This window comes from Aquarana catesbeiana, linkage group LG08 (assembly GCF_042186555.1).
Source record: "Aquarana catesbeiana isolate 2022-GZ linkage group LG08, ASM4218655v1, whole genome shotgun sequence".
Classification (NCBI taxonomy): domain Eukaryota; kingdom Metazoa; phylum Chordata; class Amphibia; order Anura; family Ranidae; genus Aquarana; species Aquarana catesbeiana.
Window position 1 is genome coordinate 106390158 of NC_133331.1, and position 19370 is coordinate 106409527.

The 19370-nt window shown below is 42.5% G+C and overlaps 1 protein-coding gene across 3 annotated transcripts in view; it reads right to left on the reverse strand.

The window, feature by feature from the left end:
* ARID5B (AT-rich interaction domain 5B) overlaps positions 1-19370 on the reverse strand; it is a 406103-nt gene that overhangs the window by 154280 nt on the left and 232453 nt on the right. The gene's annotated exons all lie outside the window — the stretch shown is intronic.

Below are 19370 nucleotides of genomic sequence, written 5' to 3' on the forward strand. Positions count from 1 at the left end.
GACATCAGTGCTTATCCACCAGCGACAAGGCCAAGTATTGCCTCCAGGTCCCCTCCTCACAAAAGTGAGTCTCCAGAGAAGGTTCTGTGGAAAACTGAATCAGCTCTGGATTGATGACTGGCCTGGCCTAAACCATTATAGGTAATAAACTGGAAACCTATGCTGTCCAGGATTTCTATATCTGGTCTGAATCTTTCAGTAGATGCAGGTGACTGGAGAAATTTCCAAAAATTCAGGGCTGTCGCAGAAAGAACACCAGTGTAAAACTGGGTAAATCTTTACTTGTTATCTGACTGTAAGAATTTTTGTGATTTAACTTATCTGACGTGAATCTACAACCACCTGAACATAGTAGAAAAATCTCCCAGAGAAGAGCAGAGCTGTAGAAAATGTGTCCACTCTCCTGAGGACACAAAAGCAGAAAACTGAGGCTTGATGCAGAGGCGTAACTAGAACCTTCAGGACCCCGATGCAGGAAACCATGATGGGCCCCCTGCCTCCCCCCTTCCACCTGAGCCCTGGGCTTCCAATTTTGGGGGGTGTCCATGGACATCCTCCCAGAACCCTGCCTCCCGCGTGCCCCCCTGGACGCGTGCCTGGGACATGCATCCAGCGCAATCACAGCAGCCATTTACCATGTGATCAGCTGATCACATGTAAACAGACTTGCCATTTACCTGCAGCCCTTTCCTCCCATTGCTGTGTCTGTGTGAGGAAAGGACTGCTGTTAACCGTCAAGAATGTCAGTAAATTGTTTACACTGATAACAAGTGCCCCAATCATCTGTGCAGATATGTGTGGGTAGGGGCAAGTGGTGCTACCGATATGGGTACGTATCGGTTATGTGTTAGCTATATAGCTCAAAATTAATTGTGTGCTCTCCTAGTAGTGAATAAGTGTGCCTGGGCAAACCCGTGTAATAAAGTGTATATATGCCCAATGGGATAATTATCCCGTAACAAGAAAACCAGTTTACCACCAAAGTGTATATGTATATACAAATGTGACACAAAATATCATCAGTACCATTAATTGTAAATAATAAATAAATATGACTGCACACAACTCTCTCTTATTCTATAAAGGATTAACCTTATTTTACAATTCGTTCTTATATTTCCTACAGTGGCTAATATAGAGTCTTTTGTCCGTCCACATCCAGTGCCATCCACTGGTTACATATTGCCACTAAATATCCATTGTGCACAATTAACATGACCAACCAATATATATATATATAAATAAGAGAAAAAAAAAAAAAAATTGTATATAAAGTGATCCGTTGTTTCAAAAATATACCAGTTGTAACACAGTTGTAATATATAAAAAATTGTGAATAAAAATCAATATTGTGAAAGTTCTATCTTGAAGATATTTCATTCAAAAATTCCTGCGTGAAGTGACTGTGGTGATGACAGTTGAAATCCAGTGACTTAGGTGCTCCCCCTCAAGGGTCCCCACTCACCCGCTCCCTGCACCCCTGCAGGGGTAAAAAGCATCTGGTATCCTCGATACTTTCTTGGAATCCGATGTGGTTGTCCAATGGGGTTATCCTTAGGGGGCTTCAACTCCAGGTGTCACTGTCCTTCTGGTTTAGGCTTTATCCTCATATAAAAGAAAACAGGGCTCCCATCGTGTGATAACGTATTGTATTTATTTAATATATTATTAGGTCCAATGACCAGTATTATAAAAATAAATATAAAAGTTAAAACCCAATTAACACTCCCGAAGGAGTGAAAATATCACACTGCGTAGGGGAGATCAAGCCCGGAGAGGAGCTCGTGGATATACGCCAAACAGCTGAGCGGCGTGCGCCTCAGCTGCGCTCCACGCTCTCTCCGACTTCCGCCACCTGTCAGTGCTCATCAATGCCACCTATTTATGCCCATCAGTGCTCATCAATGCTGTCTATCAGGGCTGCCCATCAGTGCCCATCAATTCCGCCTACAAGTGTTACCCATCAGTGCTGCCTATCAGTGCTCATCAATGCCACCCATCAGTGCTGCCCATCAGTGCTGCCCATCAATGCTGCCTATCAGCGCAGCCTATCAGTGCCTCCTATCAGTGCAGCCTATCAGTGCCCATCAATACCTCCTATCAGTGCAGCCCATCGGTGCCCATTAGTGCCTCCTATCAGTGCCCATCAGTGCCTCCCATCAACGCCTTTCATCAGTGCTCATCAATGCAGCCTATCAGAGCCCATCAATGCCTCCTATCAGTGTAGCCTGTCAGTACTCATTAGTGCCATCTGCCTTCTCAGCACGGCTCTGAACTGAGAGCGTGTCTCTCATTAACAACACAGAGCTAGCATTGTACGGGATGAGAGAGGACACAGCTGATCTGCTCCCCCTCCCCTCTCCTGTGTGTAATCTGTGGGCAGTCAAGTGTGAAGCCAACAACCTCACACTTCCCGCTGAGCACACACAGGAGGGGGGGGTGTTAGCAGATTGGCTGTGTCCTTTCTCATCCCATGTGAGAGAGGATGGACTGAGGGGTAGATAGAACGGTCAATGCCGGCTCTGTGCTGGTCCATGAAAGACACGCTCTCAGCTCAGAGCCGTGCGACTAGCAACCCCCCCCGACAGTGACGGAATGCCATGGCTCCGTCGCAAGTGCGACTGTTGAGACCCTGGTAGTTCTTCCACTGGTTTGATGGTTGTAGGCAGGTTTATACTTCTGGCTGTTTTTTTTTTGTTGCCAGTGTCCATTTTTCCTGTAGGCAGCAGTATAGCCAGACAGTCTAGAAATTCCTATGTCCCTCAATGAGAGAGAAAGATCACAAATCCATTAAAAAAAGTGAATCACAAACAGAAAAGAATGATGAACATAAAACTTTAAAATGTAATAGAGTCCACCGTGGCATGTCTACACCAACTACTTATATCTGCACTGAAGAGCTGCCAGAAGGCTTGTTCCATCACCTTGGTCATTTCCAATACCGAACTGAAAACTGAAAATATGTTGTACAGAACTGCAATGGCATTTGCTCCAGAGCATAGTAAATTAATGAAAGCTTCTATTTCAAAGAACACCCGATTGGATGATGGAAGTCAACAGAGCTTCCCCCATTTACTAAGCTCTGCAGCAAATGCCCTTGTAGTGTGTATAACTGCTCTTGCAAAGTGCACAGTCTATTTGCCTTTAGTAAATCAACCCAAAATTGCTCAAAGAAGAAATCATTATATTTTATGAATATGTTTACAAACATGACCATTCTTTGCTTTTTTATATTGAGTTTTATATTAAATATTACTAAACATTTTTTGCTCTTGGTTGAGTTTGTACTCCTATCACAAAGCTATAGATTGCATTAATAGGAAAAAAAACATGCATTTATTGTGTGCAGTGGTTCATTCCAAACCCTAATGGCAAAACAAGAGAAGTGCTCATATATATTAAAAAAAGGAAAAACCAGCAGAAGATCCAGAAGGAAAATACAGAGTGCTTGTATTCCACTTTATAGCCTTATATAACTATGCATTGTCTATTTCTCCTGGCTGCTATCCCAGCATGCTCCATGTTATGCTATACTAATTTTACAATAATAAACTGTTACACAAGCTCTATGCAGTCATGCATAAAGAGAGCTTGTAGATTGTATTACATCTGATAATCTGGAGAGCTACAGCACACCTTCCCAGCATTAAACATTGCTAGGTATACATTTATTCCCAGATTCAAATGTGTTCAAACACTCAGGATAATTTATTACTAGCCACATAATGTTGCTTCTGGCTTATACAGTTAAGAGGGAGTTTTGTTTTTCTCCTCTTGCTCAGAATTATGACTGGAAGTTGTAAACGTACTGTACAAATAAAGCATTGTTAGCACAGCACATTAAAATACATAATGTCGAGGACAAAAGGTCTTTTCTGTAGAGGGAAACTGGTCTAGCAAAAACAGAAATTAGTAAAAGGGGCGTTCCTTGCTGCCTGCCAGTCATGGCTGATTTTTGTGATCTCATTTTACTGCTCTTGTGACTGAATCAACAAACTTCATGTTTAACAGATAATTAACACAGCTTTTTTTTCCCACTCCGATTTACTATGGCAACTACAGACACAAAGCATCTTAGAACTGTTTTAAAGGACAAAGACACGCCAAATGGAAAATCAAAGCATTTCTAGACTATGGCTGTAGAGTTTACAATCAATGGTAATTCTGCTTTATTGGTAATTTGTTAAGGTGCAGAGACAGACAGATCTGTCATCTGAGATCATTAGGTTTGTGGGCTGATTGCTATTGTTTCACCCTCTCTATCCCTATTACAAGTGGGTGATACGAGTGTGCATATGTAAGATCCCTATAAGCAGTAGAATGTTCTGATTTAATTGTTAAAAAAATGTTCATCTATTAGACCTTTTCTGGACCCCCGGTCAAGTCTTCTTAAGCAAGGCGTTGAATGGACAGCATGGAAAATTTATGGCCAATTGCTCCACTTTCACCTGGGGTAGGCTGGCTTGGTGGTGTCCCTTTTCACCATGACAACAAGCATGCATGCTACCACAATTAGAACATTCGTGTTTGTATATCTGGTGGAACACAAACACCAGCTAGATGCAGATTGCTAAAGTATAGTACATCTAAAGCCAAAACAATTTTTCATTTTTTTTTAAGTTTTGGTTAAAGTCAGGAAGGTTAAAGGTTGTGTCAGGTATTGCTGTCTGTGTACCTCCTAGAGAGATTTGCCTTCACCATGTGTCCGGGTGACCATTGCCTCTTGGACAGAAAATAAGAGATACAAAAATTTGCAGCTGTCACCAGAACAGGAGAAATCTTCCAATGAGGATGCCTGTTTTGGCAACTAAAGCCTCCTACACACAATCTGATTGTTGGCAGAGTGTCAGACATTTGTCCGAAGAGGCGTGTGCCTGGATTTTGTCTTGCATACTAACAGCACACAATTGTCGGCCAACAAACACAAATGTAGCGAGGTACTAGACATATTATGTGGAATTTCAGCTCGAGCGCCACCCTTTGGGCACCTTCTTCTGAAATAGTGTTTGGTGAGCATCGATTCCGAGCATGCGTGTTTGTACTTTTGTGTGACAGACTTGTGTACACACGAAACTAAAATCTGACAACAGACCGTTGTCCGCTGAAAATGTATTAGTCTGCTATCCAACATTTGTTGGCGGAAAGTTGGACAACAATTGTCTGAAGGAGCCTGTCTGTCATCACACAATTCCCTGCCAAAAATCCGATCATGTACGAGGCTTAAGAAGGAGAAATCTTCCAACAGGGACACCTGCTCAGGGGGCAATTATATAAGACAGGATTTCCCTCACTTTAAAGAGATTTACAGCCTCTTCCTGTTTGTCTCTAGACATTTAGAGACAAATGTCTTTTTGTCCCTAAAATTAACCAAGTTAACAAAATCAAGAGTTGTGACAATTTCCTGAGGCTTAAGATATACTTTAAAGAATTAGGTGCAATTTCCAATAACATGCCTTATGTCACTGTATTTCGCCCTCCTGAGCCCAATCTCCCCTGGTCCATGGTTTCATTTATATATACATTCTTAATATTTGTGGCAATATTCTTGTCCATGTTGGTCCTGCTTGCATATAAAAAAAAGGGGGATTAATGGGATCACTTCTGAGCTTATGCGGTCTTGGGACATGGCTCCTTTCATCTGCATGAAACATAACTGCACATGTGCAGCCAAGCGGGACATATATAAGTTTACAAAAATGTAGATAATGCCATAAACCATGGAAAGCCATGATTAAAATATTAGGGTATGTCTGCATCTGACTTATACAACCAGGCTCATGAGGGTGAGGAATAGCAGCAAATGATAGGTTACTGTGAAGTGCACTCATACTTTAATGTGTGTAAGAACCCTAATGGAAATGTACATACAGAAGATCATCAGCACTTAAAGTGTTTGTTAACCCAAAAAAAACAAAACAAAAAAAAAAAACCTGATCCTGTTCCCTAAAGCATGTTATATAGCACAGTGCTTGTGCTGTGTCATTTGGCCCCCTGTATACCCTAAAACAACCTGGCTGATCCTGCCGGGCTATACCCTCCCCCCTGCAAACAGACCACGATAATCATGGCTGCTAAGCCCTTGATACTGTGGTCCATTTGCGTGATTCCGTCAGCCGCAGCTCTCCCTGCCTGTGTCCTGTGTCCTCTGTCTTCCTCCCTCCTCCCCCCTCCCCTCCCTGCTCGTACCTGGGTGCCCCCCTGCACTCCTCTTTTACCCATCATAAATCTTCTTATTCCCTTGGTATCATTAGAACATCTGTCCCTGTGTAATGTAAAAACTCCACCGATCTGTACCTGTATAAACTGCTCTCGTCGCCTCTCTCTCACTCCTTTCTTCCCCGCCTCCCCAGCTGATGTCATCCCGACGGGTCGGCCCTGCTCACTGCAGCTGTGAGCCGAGACAGAAGAGAGGAGAGCAATCAACTGTGCACCCGGAGCGGAGCTTATATCGTTACAGATCGGCAGATTTTTTATATTACATAAGCACAGGGACACATGTTCTTATGATACAGAGGGAATAAGAAGATTATATTACAGTGGCTTAACAACCACTTTAACTCATCGGTCAGCCAACTAATCTTTATGCCTAGCTTTGAAGTTGGCTGCATTTTATGTCAATCTATAATACTTATTCAATAAGTGGCCAATGTCAATCCAACAGTGAGGAGAGCCGAGAATTCATTAAATCCCAATATTTGAGAAAATAAGATTTTATCTACAGTATATTACATAAACAGGGGAATACTCAATGTGCTGTATTAAAAAAAATGCAACACAAAGTACCATTACATGAAGGTAATGATGACCTTCAGGGTTTAAGCACAATGGGTTGAATTAAACTAATGCAGAAACACAAACCAAAATTCACAATTTAGCTACTGTTTAAAACAGACCTAGAGTCAAATATATAATCTCTGGTGTGTAGTGTTTGAAATAAGATCTGTGATGGCCAAAGAGCAGTTCAACTAAATCCAGAACAGCAGAGGCATTCTCCCTGCCTTTCTACCAGTGGCAATAGGGTTAGGAGCACCACATTGGCTGGTTCTCTGGACTTCCCACTAAGCCTGACTCTTTCCCACCATGATCCTCCATAAGACTTTAGGCAATTGAAGGCTGCAGCACATCCCTAAGCTTACCTCTCTGCCCTCCTAGGAAGATTAGGAGGGGGAAAAGAATTAAGGGCAGCTCCATGCCAAGCAAAAAGGGGGGGGGGGATGTGCCCAGTAGGGATGAGCTTCGAGTTCGAGTCGAACATTGGCTGTTCGCCGAACAGCGAACAATTTGGGGTGTTCGCGGCAAATTCGAATGCCGCGGAACACCCTTTAAAAGTCTATGGGAGAAATCAAAAGTGCTAATTTTAAAGGCTTATATGCAAGTTATTGTCATAAAAAGTGTTTGGGGACCCGGGTCCTGCCCCAGGGGACATGGATCAATGCAAAAAAAAAGTTTTAAAAACGGCCGTTTTTTCAGGAGCAGTGATTTTAATAATGCTTAAAATCAAACAATAAGTGTAATATCCCTTTAAATTTCGTAGCTGGGGGGGTGTCTATAGTATGCCTGTAATGGGGCGAATGTTTCCTGTGTTTAGAACAGTCTGACAGCAAAATGACATTTCGAAGGAAAAAACCCATTTAAAACTACTCACGGCTATTAATGAATTGCCAGTCCGACAATACACATAGAAGTTCGTTGATAAAAACGGCATGGGAATTCCCCACAGGGGAACCTCGAACCAAAATTTAAAAAAAAAAATGACGTGGGGGTCCCCCTAAATGCCATACCAGACCCTTCAGGTCTGGTATGGATTTTAAGGGGAACCCCGCGCCAAAAAGACAAAAAAAACGGCGTGGGGTCCCCCCAAAAATCCATACCAGACCCTTATCCGAGCACGCAATCTGGCAGGCCGCAGGAAAAGAGGGGGGGGACGAGAGTGCGGCCCCCCCTCCTGAACCGTACCAGGCCACATGCCCTCAACATTGGGAGGGTGCTTTGGGGTAGCCCCCCAAAACACCCTGTCCCCATGTTGATGAGGATAAGGGCCCTGGCCGGTGGTTGTGGGGGTCTGCGGGCGGGGGGCTTATTGGAATCTGGAAGTCCCCTTTAACAAGGGGACCCCCAGATCCCGCCCCCCCCGTGTGAAATGGTAAGGGGGTACTTACCCCTACCATTTCACTAAAAAACTGTCAAAAATGTTAAAAATGACAAGAGACAGTTTTTGACAATTCCTTTATTTAAATGCTTCTTCTTTCTTCTATCTTCCTTCATCTTCTTCTTCTGGTTCTTCTGGCTCTTCCTCCGGTGTTCTCGTCCAGCATCTCCTCCGGCGGCGTCTTCTATCTTCTTCTCCTCGGGCCGCTCCGCACCCATGGCATGGGGGGAGGCTCCCGCTCTTCTCTTCATCTTCTCCTCTTCATTTTCTTCTCCTGGCCGCTCCGCACCCATGCTGGCATGGAGGGAGGCTCCCGCTCTGTGACAGCGTCTCCTCGTCTGACGATTCTTAAATAACGGGGGGCGGGGCCACCCGGTGACCCCGCCCCCTCTGACGCATGGGACATGACGGGACTTCCCTGTGGCATTCCCCGTGACGTCACAGGGAAGTCCCGTCAAGTCACCGAAAGGCAACAGTAAGGCAAATAACTCGTTACAACCAAGGTATGCAGAATACCATCTCTGAATGCACAACACATCGAACCTTGAAGCAGATGGGCTACAGCAGCAGAAGACCACACCACGGGCCACTCCTGTCAGCTAAGAATAGGAAACTGAGGCTACAATTCGCACAGGCTCACCAAAATTGGACAATGGAAAATTGGAAAAACAATGCTTGGTCTGACGAGTCTCGATTTCAGCTGCGACAATCAGATGGTAGGGTCAGAATTTGGCATAAACGACATGAAAGCATGGATCCATCCTGTCTCGTATCAAGGGTTCACGCTGGTGGTGTAATGGTGTGGGGGATATTTACTTGCCACACTTTGGGCACCTTAGTACCAATTGAGCATCGCTTAATTGCCACGGTATTGTTGCTGACCATTTCCATCCTTTTATGACTACAGTGTACCCATCTTGATGGCTACTTCCAGCAGGATAATGCATCATGTCACAAAGCTCAAATCATCTCACCACTGGTTTCTTTCACATAAAAATGAGTCCCCAATCACCAGATCTCAATCCAATAGAGCACCTTTGGGATGTGGTGGAATGGGAGATTTGCATCATGGATGTGCAGCCGACCAATTTGCAGCAACAACGTGATACCATCATGCAATCATGTCAATATGGACCAAAATCTCTGAGGAATGTTTCCAATACCTTGTTGAATCTATGCCACAAAGAATTAAGGCAGTTCCAAAGGGGGTCCGACCCAGTACTAGCAAGTCGTACCTAATAAAGTGGCCGGTGAGTATAATATGTATACAGTATCTCACAAAAGTGAGTACACCTCTCACATTTTTGTAAATGTTTAATTATATCTTTTCATGTAATTGCATTCCCCCTGATGACGACACGTATGCCCTGAGTCGAAGACGCGTAGGGGAGGGGCCAGGGCGGAGTGTTAGGCAGCAGCAGCTGTCGGTGCTGGGACGGTCTCCATAACCTCACTGTTACATCCATTATCTGACTGTTACATCCAGATTACATGCCTTTTCAGAGTGGTGCACTGACGCACCCTCAAAATGTGAGTACCCCCTTTGGGGGAGAGTTTTTTTTATCTGACCTTGGAATAAATATTTTAAATGTTATCACACTATATGGTTCCTTTCCTTTTCTCCTTGCTTATTGTTTGAGCCTATGCTGGAGCCTGTTTTCCTGTGATCCACATAGAGCCCTGGGTGGATCAAAAGCGTTTCCTGACTCTGTCACATTCTCTAAGGTGAGCGCTTTACCTGGGGGGGGGGCCTTTTGATTCACCATCGCATGATCTGTGGCACATAGAATTTTAGCACGTTTGAATACATCACTACTGAAGATCATTTGTCATCACTTTTGTGAAGGACTTTTGTGTTCAATATATATCTGGTTCATGATGGACTATTAAGAATATGTATTGCGTGACACTTTGCACTATTTTGGTTGGCACATGTCACTTTTCAGTATTTGTTAACATGTATGAATTATTTTTGAAGCAATAATTATTTAGTATTTATTATCATTACTATAATTATTTTATTTGTCAATTGCACTTTTTTAGCACCTGTTCTGTACTTATTTATTTTGGAGCAAATGTATTTATTAATATTATCATTATCATTCTATATGCTCATTGCACGGTATATTTGTGCACATTATGTTTGTTTACTTTATGGGATATAGTACACAGTGTGTTAGATACCTTTGCACTTTGTTGTATATGTACTGGATCTCTTTGTGCCGTGATAGGGGCACGTTTAGCACACTCTAGGGCATCATCATTTTATTTATTTGATATTCCACATACAGTACAAGGCGTGACTCATGCATGCGGCTGTGTAGTGCTTATTTTTAGCACTAGGTTCATTGTGGCTCGTAGGATTTCCTTTTTTTGTTTTTGAAAAAAAGAATTGTTGCTCTACATAAAGATGGCCTAGGCTATAAGATGATTGCCAAGACCCTGAAACTGAGCTGCAGCACGGTGGCCAAGACCATACAGCGGTTTAACAGGACAGGTTCCACTCAGAACAGGCCTCGCCATGGTCGACCAAAGGAGTTGAGTGCACGTGCTTAACATCATATCCAGAGGTTGTCTTTTGGAAATTGATGTATGAGTGTTGCCGGCATTGCCACAGAGGTTGAAGGGGTGGGGGGTCAGCCTGTCAGTGCTCAGACCATACACCACATGCTGCATCAAACTGGTCTGTCATGGCTGTCGTCTCAGAAGGAAGCCTCTTCTAAAGATGATACACAAGAAAGCCTACAGTTTTTTGATGACAAGCAGACTAAGGACTAAGGACAGAACCATGTCCTGTGGTCTGATGAGAACAAGATAAACTTATTTGGTTCAGATGGTGTCAAGCGTGCGTGGCAGCATCCAGATGAGGAGTACAAAGATAAGTGTGTCTTGCCTACAGTCAAGCATGGTGGTGGGAGTGTCATGGTCTGGGGCTGCATGAGTGCTGCTGGCACTGAGGAACTACAGTTCATCGAGGGAACCATGAATGCCAACATGTACTGTGACATACTGAAGCAGAGCAGGATCCCCTCCCTTCGGAGACTGGGCCACAGGACATTATTTCAACATAACGACCCCAAACACACCTCCAAGATGACCACTGCTTTGCTAAAGAAGCTGAGGGTAAAGGTGATGGACTGGCAAAGCATGTATCCAGATCTAAACCCTATTGAGCATCTGTGGGGCATCCTCAAACGGAAGGTGGAGGAGCGCAAGGTCTCTAACATCCACCAGCTCCATGATGTCATCATGGAAGAGGACTCCAGTGGCAACCTGGTGAAGCTCTGGTGAACTCCATGCCCAAGGGGGTTAAGGCAATGCTGGAAAATAATGGTGGCCACACAAAATATTGACACTTTGGGCCCACTCACTTTTGTTGCCACCGGTTTAGACATTAATGGCTGTGTGTTATTTTGAGGGGATAGTAAATTTACACTGAGCTGTACACTCACTACTTTACATTGTAACAAAGTGTCATTTTTTCAGTGTTGTCACGGGAAAAGATATAATACAATATTTACAAAAAAATGTGAGGGGTGTACTAATTTTTGTGAGATATATATATATATATATATATCTATATATATATATATATATATATATATCGATATATATATATATATATATATCTATATATATATATATATATATATATATAGATATATATATATATATATATATATATATCTATGTATATATATATTATATATTATATATATCTCTATCTCCAAGTTCTACATGGACCTAAAAAAAAAAATATACATGTGAATGTCCTATAGTTATTATAAAAACCAGTGCATCTACTTCCCACTGTCTGCGTGTGCACAGTAAAACTCCATAGACCTTTAGGGGGCCAAGTCTCCGGGTTTATACTGCACATATATAGGAATAGGGAACTCAGTGCCCCAACATATAGTGACAGTGCTGCTGAACTCCTCTAGCCCCCAGCGATCCCTGCACATATCTGCAATTAGATTCCAGCACAGAAAGTCTCCATTGCTAAAAAAATTATTTGCCCCAGTCTTCAGTAAACTATGTGACATAGGAGCCACAAATACATTATTGGTAATAGGGAACTTCCTGTGCTGGATGTGGATTGACGATATCGGCAAAGACCACTGACAGCTAGAGGATATCAGAAGCACTGTGACTAAATGCCAAATTTGCTCTGGGTGTCGTGTAAAGTCTTTGGGATAACTTAAAATGGCACCAATACCTGGTGCATGCGCAAAAGCTAATAGCATTAACATTATGTTGCTAATACACATGCCCAGTAGCATTAACATAACATTTTACACCATGTACAACAGCCATACCCAATGGAAAGTGCATCCAGAGCAGTCCCTACAGCAGGTGAGTCTGTTGCAATGGGACATAGCCTTTTCATTTCTAGCGCCATCAGCTCACACCTTCTCCTTACCCACCGAATTCTGCTGCCACTTATACAAACACTCTCTGGCTTGACAGCTTACACCACCAACACCCCCTGCCTGTCCTCTGCTGTTGCTCAGGAGGGCTGCATCTTGCGTTAAAGCAGGCAGTTAATTGCAGAGGCACCACTCACCATTGTGCCTGCAACCACCCCCCTCACCGCCACAGTGTTAGCATTCTCCTCTAAAACACCACTGTGCATGCGCTGCCTTCTTATCACCACTCCTTAAATCTTTCATCACTGCACCTTTAATGACAAACCATCCACCCCCCCCCCCCCCCCCCCCCAAGAGCTCAAACCACCGCAACTGACCTCCTCACCCACCTCTCCTCTAACCACTTGTACATAACTCCTACTCTCACTACTACACCTGACCATCATCCTCCCAACTACTCTCAGGAACTCTCACAAATGCTTCCACTTCACTCTCCACCACATCAGCTGTCAACTTCTGTGTTCAACACCACTAAACCAATGAGCAATTTTGTGCTTTTTTCTACTGCAATGGCATGCCTTTCTGTATACAGCCGATTTAAAAAATGGGCACACTTTTACTAGTTTGTAGTTAAAAATGTTCCATTGCCAGTTCATCCTTGCAGGTCCAAACTGCCCTTAAACGTCTGTGCTCAGCTTTAAAATTCTGTCACGATTGTTCACTGTATGGACACTGTAAATAATTTAGAAGACTGCAGCTCTTAAAACTTACAGCCTTGCTGCTTCTGCATATCACATCGTATTGTCAGTAACTGTCTGACTTTATCTGACCTTTTTTTTTCCTTTACAGATGAATAAAAAAGGTACAGATTTCTAGAAAAATCCTACTCTAAAATATCTTCTATTGGATTTTGACATGCAAAAATTAATTTGCATCAAAACCATGTCCTCAGTAAGAGGAAAGGTTTGATTGCATTCTTAACCTAATGAATTTTCAGTCTGTTTACGCATGCTACATCACAGTTATGTTATGTAGCAAATCAGAAACAATATTAATGTCTGTGTGCAGCAAGTAAACCTATGTCATGTTTACATATTTCAGTGCTGCACTATTGAACTCTATCAGCGAACAAGGAGAAAATTAAGTCAGAAATTTGTGCAATGAAGAATTCAGAGGTTTTTTTCCAGTTGAATGCCTTAAAAAGAGAAAGAATCAAACAAAACTAACACACATACTCACCTAGATGGCAGCAAGGATTCAAGCTGCAGTTGTCCCCTGCCGGCTCTACACTGAGAACTGAGCAATCCAAGACCGCTGGTCGCTCAGTTCTCAGGGCCACTCTGAGCACAGAACGGTTACGATCAGTCACCACTCTGCCTCTCCAGTGCTCACTGGAGCGCTGGGTTGTAGAGGGAGTGGGAACAACTCATACTGGTGGCATGCTGAGAGGCTAAGCCAGCTGCCATTCAGGCATCTGGGTGCATTCCCAACATTGTCGGGATCCCTGCAGAGCCTCGACCAGCTCTGTGACATCAGCCGACAGCGATTTTTAGCCTGCTGTCAGCTGAAACTGGGTCACAGGAGTTCAGAGTCAAGTACCCTCCTGTGACCAACAGAAGTATGGCCAAAAGAGCTTTGAGTGTTTATAACTTTGGTCAAATTTTTATTGCTCCCTGTGTCCCTGTTAAGGAGACTCAAACTATTCATATCACCAAAGTCACCAGGAATAACTATGAGAGTACACTGCCACCAAAATGGAAATAAGGGGGTCATTTTTCAAGGAGACACTGGTTTCCCTGCCAACTAAGGATTTCCCTCACATTGAGAAAAATTTCCTTTTCTTCCTGGTGAGCCTACAGGACAGGAAGTGAAGAGAAAGTTTGTGAATGGGACTCAGATGGCAAACAAGAAAACGTCAGCAGTTTACAAAAATAAAAGTTTTGGTCTTTAGATATACTTTAATAATAAAATATATAATTCTTGAATAATTATATTGCTGTAGATTGTGACATTTCCTGTCATGTTTCAGATTTTCATGCAGACTTGAGAAGCTACAGAAAGGTCCACTTTAAGAAAATATTTTTAATCTATGTTACAGTAGGTTTTGCAAGCTGATCTTAACGAGTTATTTTGGTAAATGCCCATTATGTTTTTTCTAAGACAAGTTGCTACAACCAAAATGTTTCATAATTTCCAGCTGTATATAGTAAATATTCCACAATCAGGATTTATCACAGATCTTTTCCAAGAGCACACTGGCACAGAAGGAGCCATACTTGTCCAACTCCTGCACATGAAATATGATCTCAGCTATCCGCTATTAGCATTCACAATTTTATTGTTCAAAACACCATTTCATCAGCTAACGTGCAACATTTTTATGCAATTCCTTTAACAGGATTTCACTAAAGTATGAGAGCTTTTTGACTACAAAAGCATGTTGCAAAATTAGTTTTTTAGAAAATATCTCTGGACATGGCTAATCTTTCCTTCAGCCTTGTCATAAAAAGCATTTTCTTTTACAAAGGATTTATTAATGTATAATCCAACATATCAGGACAGCAATTAGACGGTTACATTGTGTAATAAGCAAACATAAGGCAAAAAACAAATAGAAATAATAATAAAAAGGAGATGTAAGCAGTGGCATTACGCAGGTTTCAAGCATAACGTCCCAGGTAAAAAAAAAAAGAAAAAAAAAAAAGGGAAGTCCAAAAGTAGCTTTCTGAGGTATCATGGGGGTCGTTTGATGCCTGTAAACTTAAATGTCCATTAATAGAACCTGACATAGCTAAATAAAAGCATGCATGGTCAAGAGTCTTCCTATTGGGGAGGATAAAAGATTAAAAAAATTGAAAAATAAATATAACATAGAAAACATAGAAAATACCTGGCGGTCTGAAATATATGAATTTAATGCATAAAGCATAAAAAACAGAAGAGAAATAAGGGAAAGCAGAAGAAGGAAAGGAGACCTGAAAGGAGGAAGAAAGACCAAAGGGGAAGGAAAAAGAAAAAGGGAGAAAAGTCCATGGGGTGTGCACCGAAGCTTTAAAATCGAGAGAAGCATACTATTAAATCGGGAGGGCTGAGAATAAGTAATCCATGGTTGCCATACTCTAAGAATTTTTGTCACGCGTATCCGAGAGGATGGACGAATGAGATCATTCATACGATTTCTGACAGCCTCAAAGCTGAGTGTGGGAGACTTTCATGCCCTTGCAATGGTTAATTTAGTTGCAGTAAAGAGGTATAGGGCCAGTTGCCGTTCTGGGCATAGAAATTCAACAATTGTTTTGCCAAGAAGGGTTTCATAGGGGTCCCATTTGAGGCTTACATGAAATAAGTTACAGAGAAGTGTATAGACTCTGACCCATAACCTGCATGCCTTCGGGCATGACCACCAAATATGTGCCATGGAGCCCTCTTGTAAACATCCCCGAAAACAGAGAGGAGAGTAAGTTGGGATAAAATGGGCCAATCTAGCTGGCGTATAATACCACTTATACAATATTTTATAGGCATTCTCCAGTATAAGAACATTTTTCAAACACTTAGAAAGTGCTATAGTCATAATCTGCTAGTCCTCTGGATCTAACTGCCCCCCCCCCCCGTTCTTTTTCCCTTTGGAGATGATAGGATCTCAATGGAGGCTTTTTTGCAGAAATTATAAGCAAGTTTACCAGCAATATGAGGCCCACTGAGTGGGGTATGGCTCTACATGGGCTCTCAAAAAGGGTCAGGGTATATGGACTATGACGGGATTTAATGAGTTGTTGAAGAAAATGTCCAAGTTGCAGATAGCTATAGTGTTCTCGTAAAGAGATAATATGAGAAGAACGTACATAAAAAGCATTTAATAGAAAACAATACCTTTAATTGATAATACAAAAAGGAGGAGTACAGTAATCATTGATAATCAGAAATCACCTTTAAGTGGTCTGACTACTTAAACAGAAGAAACAGCGCAAAACCTAATTACTAAAACTCAGCAGCTGGACACTGTAGGCCAATATACAAAACCTAAAAAGACATACACAAAATATAGCAGTGCAGCGCTCAATACAGGTCAGATGTATACACATAAAATGTACATATTAAAACGTACATAAACAAAACGCATGAGGCAAAGTCCCAAAAAGTATATCTTAGTCCAAGGAGATCAAAAGCTGCCCACTTGCAGAAGGGGGATCCCTCAGTTGGCAAGGAAAGGGTGCAGTGATAGGATAAGATTGTATTCGTTGTATCACCACCAATGTGAACCTCCACCAAGGGTCTAGGCTGCTCACCTTATTGAGTGGACCTTCTGCGTTAACAGCAAGGTCACTCATGCATTCCCTTCCACAGGGTAGATTATGGAAATAGGGGTCCACAGGCAGTATCCCAAATTCAGTCTCATCGGTTGATATATATCATGTTAAAAACAAAAATAACAGGACATAGTGCTCTCCATACGAAAAGGTATAACATTTATTAAATAAGAAAAATATTACTCACAAAGCAAGCACTGTTTACCAGTGCAGGAGTATACAGCATAAAATGAACCAGATGGGTGGCTGTACTGACATCACAGAGCCCCTCGCACGCGTATTGTCCGTGTGGACTTCCTCAGCGAATCTAATTTTGGGCCCGTGTGTCAGCTCTTATATCTAATCCTGGTTCCACATACAATTCATGATGATACTGGAAACCCCGCCCACTCTCCAATAATACACAGGTGAATGGACTTAACTACTAAGTAGTAGAGAATCAGGAGTGGCTACAAATCTAATAGGGCACAAGCAAGCTGAATACACTGATAACTTACTGATAGGCAGCCACCATTCCTCCCATGTTATGAGCTAAAGCACTTCCAGGTCAAATCCTTATCTTCCAATAGCAGTGAACACTGCTGTGTCCTGAAAAACAGCCCGCCCCCATTTCCAGGTCAAAAAAAAAAAAAAAGAAAATTAAGCCTACGGCACCTGGTACTCCCAGGCGGTCTCCCATCCAGGTACTAACCAGGCCCCACCCTGCTTAGCTTCCGAGATCAGACAAGATCGGGCGCGGATGCGTTAACCTCAGTACAGTGGACCCTGGGGTCCTCGGACCTATCTAGGAGGCATCAGAATTTTTTGATTGACAGTTTGACTTTCTGTCTGTCAAAGAACTACTTCTGGTATGACAAGCAGTTCTTTCTCCAAACCAGAGGGGTAGCCATGGGGGCACACTTCGCTCCCAGTGTTGCCAATCTATTTATGGCTCACTGGGAGGAGAAGGCAGTCTTTAAGAACAAACCCCCAGAACTGATCTGCTACCAGAGGTATATTGATGACCTTATCATGGTCTGGGAAGGGGACAGAGATAGTCTGGATGCGTTTATATCCAGGCTTAACGACAATAACAAAAATATAGTCCTCTCATGGAATATCAGTACAGAGAGGGCGGTATTTTTGGATCTTGAATTGTCAAAAAGGGGTGACCGCATCAATATGGTCACCCATTTTAAGGCTACTGACCGAAACGCATTTATCCCTGTTGAAAGCTGCCACCACAGTAAGTGGCTGTGCAATATCCCTAGAGGACAGTTTATTAGCCTCAGGCGGAATTGCACAGAAGTGGGGGATTTTCTATCACAGTCACAGACTCTTATCTCTAAGTTCACCGAGAAGGGTTATGATAAAAATAAGCTAGTCCAAGAATTGGATAATGTTGTGACTCTTGATAGGAAGGTACTGGTGTCGAATGCCCCTAGAGTAGCCCAGGGTGAGCCTAAACAGATCAGGATGATCCTTGATTTTAATATTCAGCACAAGCAATTTGAAAAGATAGTACAGAAACATTGGCCCATTTTAAAACTTGACAGAACCTTGGGTCCGGTCCTCCCAGACCGACCATTGTTTATTTACAAAAGAGCTCCTTCTCTTAGAGATAGACTTGCGCCAGGGGTGATCGATCCCCCGGTTTACCCGGTGAATAGAATGCTTGGCTTCCCTAATGGCTTTTATGCCTGTGGACACTGTCCGGCGTGTAAACAGGCTAGAAACAATGTAAAGAAGAGGAAGGAATTTGTGGCTTTTGCCACGGCTAAAAACTACAAAATCAAGGATTTGATTACGTGCAACACTGCCGGGGTGGTGTATATGTTGCAATGTGAGTGTGGCTACCAATATATGGGTAGGACTTCTAGGCACCTCCATGTAAGAGTCGGAGAACATGTTAACAACATTAAACGAGGACTCAGCACACACAATGTCTCCAAGCACTTCCGACTTTTCCATAACCGCAGCCCTGCCGGGCTGAAGTTCTGGAGAATAAAGAAGGTAACGAAGCATTGGAGGGGTGGGAATTTCATACGGCAGCTCAGTCGACGATAATCTTTTTGGGTATTTGAGACAAAGGTTGGGGTCCCTTTAGGGTTGAACGTTGAGTTTGACCTTAATTGTTTTATTTCAGACCGTTAGTTTATGTTGGTTTCTAGCCCCTACCATTTAGAATATTGGTCCATAATGTATATTTGTTTGTGGTATATGTATACATTCTAATTGTATTTGTGTACAGATGAGGTGGTTGTACTGATGTCTTTTTATTATAATTTTTCTATCAAATTTATATTCATATTTTTAACCCCTGTAGGTCCTACACGATATTACATGGGTTGCGATATATGTATTTTGTTTGATTTTTTCCATTTCACATTTCGTATATCCCTCTGGTGACAACTGGGAGGGAATAGCATTTCTTTTTGGTACACATTCTCCATCTGGAAGAGTGTGTAGGACACCTTAGGATGGATTCTGCCATAAGGGAGGGGGGTGACTTTATGAACTTCCCCCATATGCTTCAATTATAGCCTCTTTGGGGTATCCCCATAG